We start from the raw sequence: 8809 nt of genomic DNA, 5'->3' as shown, positions 1-8809 counted from the left end.
TCACCACTACTGGTCTGGTACCACCATCAGTTGAAGAAATGCTAGGGAATGAGTGAGCTGTCTCATGACTAAACTGTCAGGGGTGGGGATGTGGAAAGGGTTTTTCTTTGCTTTGCTTCGGTATTTTTAAAAGTGTGATATTGGGGTGTTTTTCTGCAGAGAAAGTGTTGCTTGAAACGGATTCGTTTTGGCAAGTGTATTTTTAACATGACCAAAGAGGCAGTGTTTGTGTCATGCTGGCTCGTGGCACTCAGGACTCAGCTGGGTTGCAACAGATGTAACTGGGTGATCCCCATCCTCCCGGGTGGGAATTCCAGCCCCCCAAACTGTCCTGGCAGACTGGCGTCTGGTCTCAGCCTGGCCTGATCTGTCTTTCCGATCACCTCCCAGACCGTGCCAGCTGCATCTTTTAGCTTGTTAACATCTTGGCCTGTCCCTAGTGACTGAGGACAGTGACGGCTCCCTTTGGAACATCTTTTCAGCAGATCTGTAATATTAATCCCTAGCTCTTTTCATCAGTACCTCTCAAAGTGCTTTACAAAGGAGGTCAGTACCATTAGTCCCATTTTACAGATGGGGGAAACAGATGCCTGGGAAGGGGAAGTGACTTGCCCAAGGTCACCCAGCAGGCCAGCAGTAGACCTGGAAATATAACCCAGGTTTCCTAAATCCAAGTCCAGTGGTTGGTCCCTGAGGGTATCCTGCTGCACATACCTATCAAGGGCCCGATCCATGGAGCCAGACTGATCACACCAGCCTGTGCCAGACTGAGCATGGATCTCTATTCGGCCACTCTATTCAGCATTGGTGAGGCCTCATCTGGAGTACTGTGTCCAGTTTTGAGCCCCACACTACAAGAAGGATGTGGAAAAATTGGAAAGAGTCCAGCGGAGGGCAACAAAAATGATTAGGGGGCTGGAGCACATGATTTATGAAGCGAGGCTGAGGGAACTGGGATTATTTAGTCTGCAGAAGAGAAGACGAGGGGGGGGAGGGCTTTGATAGCTGCTTTCAACTACCTGAAAGGGGGTTCCAAAGAGGATAGATCTAGACTGTTCTCAGTGGTAGCAGATGACAGAACAAGGAGTAATGGTCTCAAGTTGCAGTGCGGGAAGTTTAGGTTGGATATTAGGAGAAACTTTTTCACTAGGAGAGTGGTGAAGCACTGGAATGGGTTACCTAGGGAGGTGGCGGAATCTCCTTCCTTAGAGGTTTTTAAGGTCAGGCTTGACAAAGCCCTGGCTGGGATGATTTAGTTGGTGTTGGTCCTGCTTTGAGCAGGGGGTTGGACTAGATGACCTCCTGAGGTCCCTTCCAACCCTGATATTATATGATTCTATGGCCACTTTGCTGCACCTTGCTTTGTCGACCTGTTTTTCCCAGCCTCCTATCCTTTTTGGGGACTCACCATTGACCTGTCTGGAGACAGTCCCATTCTGTGGGTTGGTGGGAGGAATGCACTACATAGGAGGGGGTCTGCAAGACCTGAATTGCTGATGGGGCTGGAAACCTTACTTGTCTCGCCCTCCGTGCCCCCTTAGGATCATTGCTATGCTGTCCCCAGAGGAGAGGGCCTTGTTCAAGGAGCAGATCTGATACCTGAACAAGAAGATCCAGTCTGGCTTGAAGAAGCTGCAGTGGTTGCTGAAAGGAGCCAGCTCTGCCTTCATCTGTGAGTGCCAACTGCATGCCAGCAAGGTGAGCTTTCCTCTGGCCTCCATTGCTGACTAGACAGCCCCAAAGCTCCATCTTTCCTCCACAGAGATCTCAATTGGCAGATGCTTAAGGGGTCTCCAGCTGCCGGCGTCCCATTGATCTGTACTCTGCTCAGTCTGCCTAGGCTTAGGTTTAGTGGGAGAAACTCAGAACACAGGTGTTCTCTGCTTAATACGCATCTATAGAGGTAGGGAGCAGAGAATCCAGCATGGCAGATGACACCCCCCCCCCCGTTAGGGAGTGAGGAAGAAGTAGAGACATGGAACCCTCTTTGCCCCCAGGATCCAAGTGGAAAGCAAAGGGAGAGCCTCCTACCCCTCAGCCTCATGTCTGCCTCGCCCGGGTGGCACCGTAAGTGGTCAGTTTCACCTCTGTCAAACCCTGGGGCCCTAAGATACCTGATCAGAGTGCTGCCTTCCTTGCTGCCACTGGCCCTCAGGTGCAGACAATTGTGAACGAATACAAGGCAGCCACCCTAGCCATCGCTCGCAGTGCCCAGCAGTTCAGCGAGGCGCTGCTGGTGCAGATCACCGGCAAGCAGTTCTACAACAACTTGGAGTTTGAGGAGGACCAGAAGGAGCAACGTGCCTGGGTGCAGCAGACGCTGATGGGTATTCACGAGGAGGTCACCAACATCATGCAGCAAACTTATGAAGTCTTCAAACATGGTAGTGCCGAGGTAAGGCCAGGCAGCTCCCAGCAGACAATGCTCTGTCTGCCTCTGGGTGCAGGTCCCAGCATGCTGTGCTTCGTTTTGATTCTGTCAGGAGATCTGTGTAAGGACCTGTACATACTTTAGATCTGCACTATGGCAGAGACCTTCTTCTGACATCTGCAACTTCCCCTCTTCTCCAACAGCTGTCCCTGCCCACCCATCTACCTACCCAACTCCATTCACTTGCCTCCCTCCAGCATCACCACCTTCCCAGCAGCACTGAACGGTCAGGGCCCAGGTTATAGAGGTATTCTGGGTTTTTTTTCTGCCTTCCTCTGAAGAATCAGAGCTTGGCCACAGCCAGAGATGGGACACCTGACGGGGTAGCCAGTGCTCTGATGTGGTCCAGAGAATCCTCTGTCTCTCTAGCCGCCTGGCCAGTGGGTCTAACTTGTATGATCAATGCCCAACCAATCACCAGATTTGAGGTCAGGAAGGAATTTTTCCTGCAGGTTAGATTGTCAAGGACCTTGGCGTTTTTAGGATCCTCTGCAGAATGGGGCACAGATTGCCTTCTGAGATCATCTGGGCATGCCTCACCTAATCAGTTCCCTGTCATCGCAGAGGGTTTGGACATGGCTGGCTCGTCAGTCTTGCCCATTTTCTCCCTGTAGTACCCAACAGTTTAGTCTTATGAAGACTGAGGTACTTCTATCTAACTCAGTATAAGGGTGCTGGGTGAAATGTAATGGTCTGTGATATACAGGAGGCCCTTATGGCTTAAATTCTATGACTCTCAGTTTCTTTCTGCAGCAAATTGTGGACATAGGGCCCCTCTGGGCATGGCATGAGGTGACATTAGATTAGGAAGGAGGAGGTTGAGTTGGCCCCAGCAAATCATGCCAGCATCTAGCTGCCCCATTTTACCCTGCCTCAGTGCCCCCGCATGTGGCACTACTTTTGACAACAGAGTAGGACATTCCCTGGTTGCTTCTACCCAGATGAGTGGCAGTGAAATAGTTAACTCTGGTGTCATTTAACTTAGCACTAGTCTTCGGTGCTAATCCCCACTGAGATGGATGGGAGCAGTTTCCACCTCTCCGAGGTGGACCGAGGAGCTACTTGGGTCACATAGCGAAGGTCACTTTTGCAGCCAGAAGGGCCAGTGGCCAGAGCCAGGAGCACAGTTCTGCAGCATTGACTGTCTTTTACCCTGGCTGCCCCTTGCTCTGGTGGCTTCTCCTTGTCTACACTGCCTTTCTCAGGTGGCTTGTTTCTCCCCTCAGGTGCAGCTGTAATGGATGGCCTACACCGTCAAGATGAATAGAATGATGGAAGAGGCCTTCAGGCTCAATGTCAAATGGTCCCTACTGGAACTCTCCAAGGCCATCAGTGGAGATGGCAAGACCACGCCTAACCCCCTGTTCAGGGTCAAGGTGAACCTGCAGGACAACTACCTGGCACCATCTGCACAGGTGAGCTTTTCCACTGCAGCCCTCAGACACCCAGCTGAGCCCTGCCAGTAATTAGCAGCATGTCAGGAAGGGGTTAAGGCAGGAATTGAAAATGGTCCTAAGTCTGGAATTCGCTGTGTTCAGTCCTGAATTAGTGTCCCTGCAAAAGCACAGCTTGACCAAAGACTGGTGAGAAAGTTAAGCAACAATATTACGCATGCCATCAGGGCCAGAAATGAATGCTGGGATTCCCAACTGCTCAGTCATGTCAGGATAATACATTCACTTCAAGCCTTGTCCAGGCACAAGATATTTGACCTTAAAATCATGGCTGTCTGATTACCTTCTTGCTTCTCTTTCTCCCTCAATGGGTAGATGCATGAGCTAATCCCGCCCACCCAGGACCCTGGGTACATCCACAGGCAACAGCTGCCTGTGCTGTCATAGCTTTGCTGCTGTTATGAGAGCTAGCTAGAATGATGAAAGCTAGCTCAGGTATGTCTATACATGGTGCGGTCACACCTCTCCACTGCAGTGTAGACAGACCCTAAGAGGCTGGGTAAGCTGACCTTAGTGCCAGAGCAGCACAAAGCATCTGCAGAAGGGCTTCTGCTACATGGGGGGTGGCCAGGGGACAAGAGAGCATGGCCTGATCATCCCTGTGGCCTGTCCTAGCAATTCCTGGCTGACAGTATGGGCCTTTGATGCCTTTGACCACTACTGAAGGTTTGTTGAGTCTTGTGTTGTAGGTACGAGCCAATGCAAATCAGCCCCAGGAGCGAGAGACCCATAAAGGTGGCTTTAAGCCACCTTTGCCCTGGTCTTGCCCCAAGCATAGCTGTTGGACTGGGGGATTTGGCCTGTAACCTCTAGCACTCCTCAAGCAGTGAGCTGCTGTGTGTGGGAGCGAGGTGAGGAAGGGGGTAGCAAGATGGAAATCAGAATGATGGGATTTTCAGGTCCAGTATCTTGCAGCCTACCACTGCAAGGGCTTTTGCAGAAGTGGGAATGGAATAGATTTTCCAGCCCTCACCCTGTGGATTGCTTTGGGTTCGCTGAGCATTTGTTGCCTAGCTTGTATAAATACTACACAACAGGGACACATTTTCTGGACTAGCTGTGAACCTGCCCACTAGCAGCAATTTTACAGATGTGTTTGTGTTAAATCATGATTAACATTAGAGGGAACAGTTTAACTCGGTAAGCACACATGTGATGTTATGCTGCTAGTTGTTGTTGTTTTAATGAATTATATTGTTTTACTTTATAGATAAGGAGAACTACACATTGGTATAGTCCTAATATGCTACTTTTATACCCATGTTACACTATAACAACATGACAGAGAACTATAAACCAGCATATATATATAACCAGCATATATAATTTTAAATAAAAAGATTTTTAGAAGGCTGACAAGACACAAGAATGAATTCTCAACACACATTTCTGTTATATTCTGTAAACAATTTTGATAGTTACTGTGATTCTTAAGTACTCTCCAGTTATATCTCAAGCCACTAAATTGGCAGAAGTTTGTTGTTGTCACACTGTCATTCAACTGAACTAATCATTTAGTTTGCTAAAAAGCAGCCATCAAAAATATGTTATCGAGAAAACACTGCTGAGAGCTACATTTCATATGTATAATCTAGAAAATGCATGTAGTGTATGTGTGTTGGTGGGGGGTTATTTTAAACATAAAAATTGCACAAGATGTAAGGAAAAATCACTCTTCAATCCAAAAAATGATGAACATATGAGCATCTGTGTTTGCTTTATACATTGCCTAATAAAAAATAATGTTTTAACAAATCTATTTTGCACATTGGGTGGCACTAGAATGACGCTAGAGATTACCATTGGTATATAGATATTTTTTGTCCTATCTACTTCTTTTCTTAAGGATTTGTTTCATTGAGGAAGAATCCACTGACATGAGAAATAAATGGATGTACTTTGTTATTTCAGATTTCTCCATATAATCCATCTTTGTAAACATGGACTGACAATGATTGGCAAATCTATAAGCATACCCAATGATCAAATGAATGCTGAACATGTGGCCAATAGTATTCCAGATCTGATTTAAACAGTAATAATAAATTATAGCAATAATTAGGTTACGGCAGTCTGTCCTTTAGGTGGACCTTGCTTTCACTATAAGCACTTACAGCACATTCTCTCACATTCAGCAAACTAACTCTGTATGAGTTGCTTATGTGGACCCCATTAATGTAGCATTTGAGCACCTCATTATCTTCAGTGCATGGTAGGAAAGAATTATTACCCCATTGCGCAGATGAGAAACTGAGTAACAGAGAGGTGAAGTGACTTTTCCAAGATAATACAGGAAATCTATGGTGAATAAGAAACTTGAATGAAGGTTCCCCAGCTCCTAGGCCAATGCCCTACCCACTGGGCCATCCTTTGTCTAGGATCTGAATGTAACTGTTTTCACACCATGTCATTTCATTATTTAAATTGGTGTGCCCACCCTATAACCAATAGAGATTTGTTTATTTTCTCTTAACCATTGATCCTTTATTCAAAAATATGGAGGTTTTCAGCTTCCTAGTTCCAATGTGTGTGGTATTTAAAGCTAAAGTTAAAAATAGAATAAAATGTCACCAATCCTTATAGCATTATACAAGTGAGACAGGTGAGATGATCAAATGATTTGTTGCAAATAATTTAGTCAATCAATGTACCCCTGCTTGTCATTCTTGACTGAATCTTGACTACTGCAAATGTATTTGTTATTTCTAAGTATTCATGGAGGATTAAATTTAGCATCATGCAAAAGGCTGACACAAGGCCTGAGCAATAATACCATGACCACAGCGCTCTTATAAAATGCTTTTCAACAGTAAATCTCAAAATGTTTTACAAAGTATCATTATATCACTATATAAATAGGGAAACTGAGGTATAGGGAGGTGAAGTGGTCACCATGCTGGCTAGAAGCAGAGCCAGGAATGGAACCCAGAACTCCTGAGTGCCATTCCACTACTCTATCTACTCGGCCTGTGTGTATGATGGTGAAGTTCACAACCAATAGTTTGGATGAACAATTTTCAGCCTGTAGATAATCACAATCCTTTTACTTTGAGTATTCTTTATTTATGTCACATGATTTATTTTGAAATTTGCTTTTCATTTTTCACTATATATGAACAATCACCTAAGTCTCCTAGCTTTGTTTTTGCTTCCTGATTGGATGGCAAACTTTTTTTAACCCAGAGAAATGAATAGAGAACAAAGATTAACCATGAATAAATAACAGAAGTGTTCTTATTCATTTACATATGCCTTCAGTTTTTATTTTAATACATGTGTTTGAATGAGCAATAGCCATTCCCCAAGTGTTTGAATAAATTTGTCTTTGTTCAGATGTTCACTGGGGAAGGGGAGGGGGGAAATGAGGCATGAACATGGCTGAACTGAGCAGCCATTCAGAATTCAGATGAATGTTCATACACCCTTTTTCTAGTATCTGACAAGCTCTAACAGGCAGGTTATATTGATATTAGAGCAATGTATACTTCTTCCTGTTTCAAAGTTGGTCAATGCTATATTGGCAGCACTGTATGTAGGATGAGTTCGCTTTCTTTCTAACAGTGCTGTGTAACTGCAGATCTAAATTACCGTGAAAAATCCAACATTAATAGAATGCTAACATTGCAAAGTCAAGCATTTTAAAAATAGGAAATGCCATAATTAAGGTTGCTTGTGCAACCCTAATTTGGTGCTGTAGTGTGTATGCATTATGATACAATCTTTAAATACATGACCGCATGCTATTTTTCCCATAGGACCCCAGCCTCATTCAGTGCCATAGGATGGATGGTGCTCACTGAATAGGTAGCTGTTCAATATTTTGTTTTAGCCTCCTCATACAATGTGTGACCCATTGTACTATTTACTGAATATCCTTCATACCCTCCTCTGAATATAGAGTTATTAAGTTCCTCTCCATAGCACTCATCACTATCTGAGATAGATCTGGCACATCCAGCTGATACTGTTGTTCAAACATTTCTCCAGAGTAGAAAAACAAAACCTTCAGGGTCCATGGAACAAATAACATACAGTGCATATTGTATATTTCTGCATCAACGGAATACTAGTTGCACTCTACCTTATGTTTAGAAATGACCTTGCCATAAGGCTTCACATGTACATTGGAGCTAAAACAGACTATTGAGGGAGTCTATGTGCTGCAGACAGATGATTATTGGATATTTTAACAGTTATTCGGGGGAAACGAAGACCAGAATGCTTGTCCTTCAGCTCCAATACACGTTTCAAACACTTGAGCTGCAGGATAACTCCCCCGGCTGCTTGCACTAACAAGTTCCTTGTTCTTTATATGAGCCATTTACTGGAGAATATCGTTATTCAAAACATACTATCCTACTGTCATTACCCTCACTTCTTAAAAATGTACATGTTATGTCCAGTCTGAATTTATCTAGTTTTAACTTCCAGCCCTCGGATCATGTTATACTTTTATCTGCTAGACAGAAGTGCTCATCATTAAATATTTATTCCCCATGTAGGTACTTACAGGCTGTAACCAAATCACAAATTAACCTTCTCTGTGTTAAGCTAGATAAATTGACCTCCTAGAGTCTATCACTATTAAAGCATGTTTTCTAATTCTTTAATCATTCTTGTGTCTCTTCTCTGAACCATTTCCAGTTTCTCAACATCCTTCTTGAATTGTGGACACAGAATTCCACCAGCAGTTGCATAAGTGCCAAATAAAGGGGCAAAATAATCTCTCTAACGTCTACCAAGATTCATCCCAGGACAGCATTAGTCCTTTTGGCCACAGAGTAGCACTGGGAGGTCATTGTCAGCTGATTATCTTTCATGACCTGCAATTCTTTTTCAGAGTCACTGTGTCCCAGAATAGAATTCCCCATTGTGTAAGTATGACCTATATTCTTTGTTCCTAGATGTATACATTTACATTTAG

The 8809-nt window shown here is 44.5% G+C and overlaps 1 long non-coding RNA gene across 1 annotated transcript; it reads left to right on the top strand.

The window, feature by feature from the left end:
• The first annotated feature begins 1120 nt into the window (after nucleotides 1–1120).
• Nucleotides 1121–8561, top strand: LOC135981128 (uncharacterized). Its single transcript, XR_010598091.1, has 3 exons — nucleotides 1121–1698; nucleotides 3664–3846; nucleotides 8530–8561. It is a non-coding gene; the product is annotated as an uncharacterized LOC135981128 (long non-coding RNA).
• Nucleotides 8562–8809: the final 248 nt, after the last annotated feature.

The sequence above is a fragment of the Chrysemys picta genome, chromosome 2 (genome assembly GCF_011386835.1).
Source record: "Chrysemys picta bellii isolate R12L10 chromosome 2, ASM1138683v2, whole genome shotgun sequence".
NCBI lineage: Eukaryota > Metazoa > Chordata > Testudines > Emydidae > Chrysemys > Chrysemys picta.
This window is presented reverse-complemented; position numbering and strand designations above follow the sequence as displayed.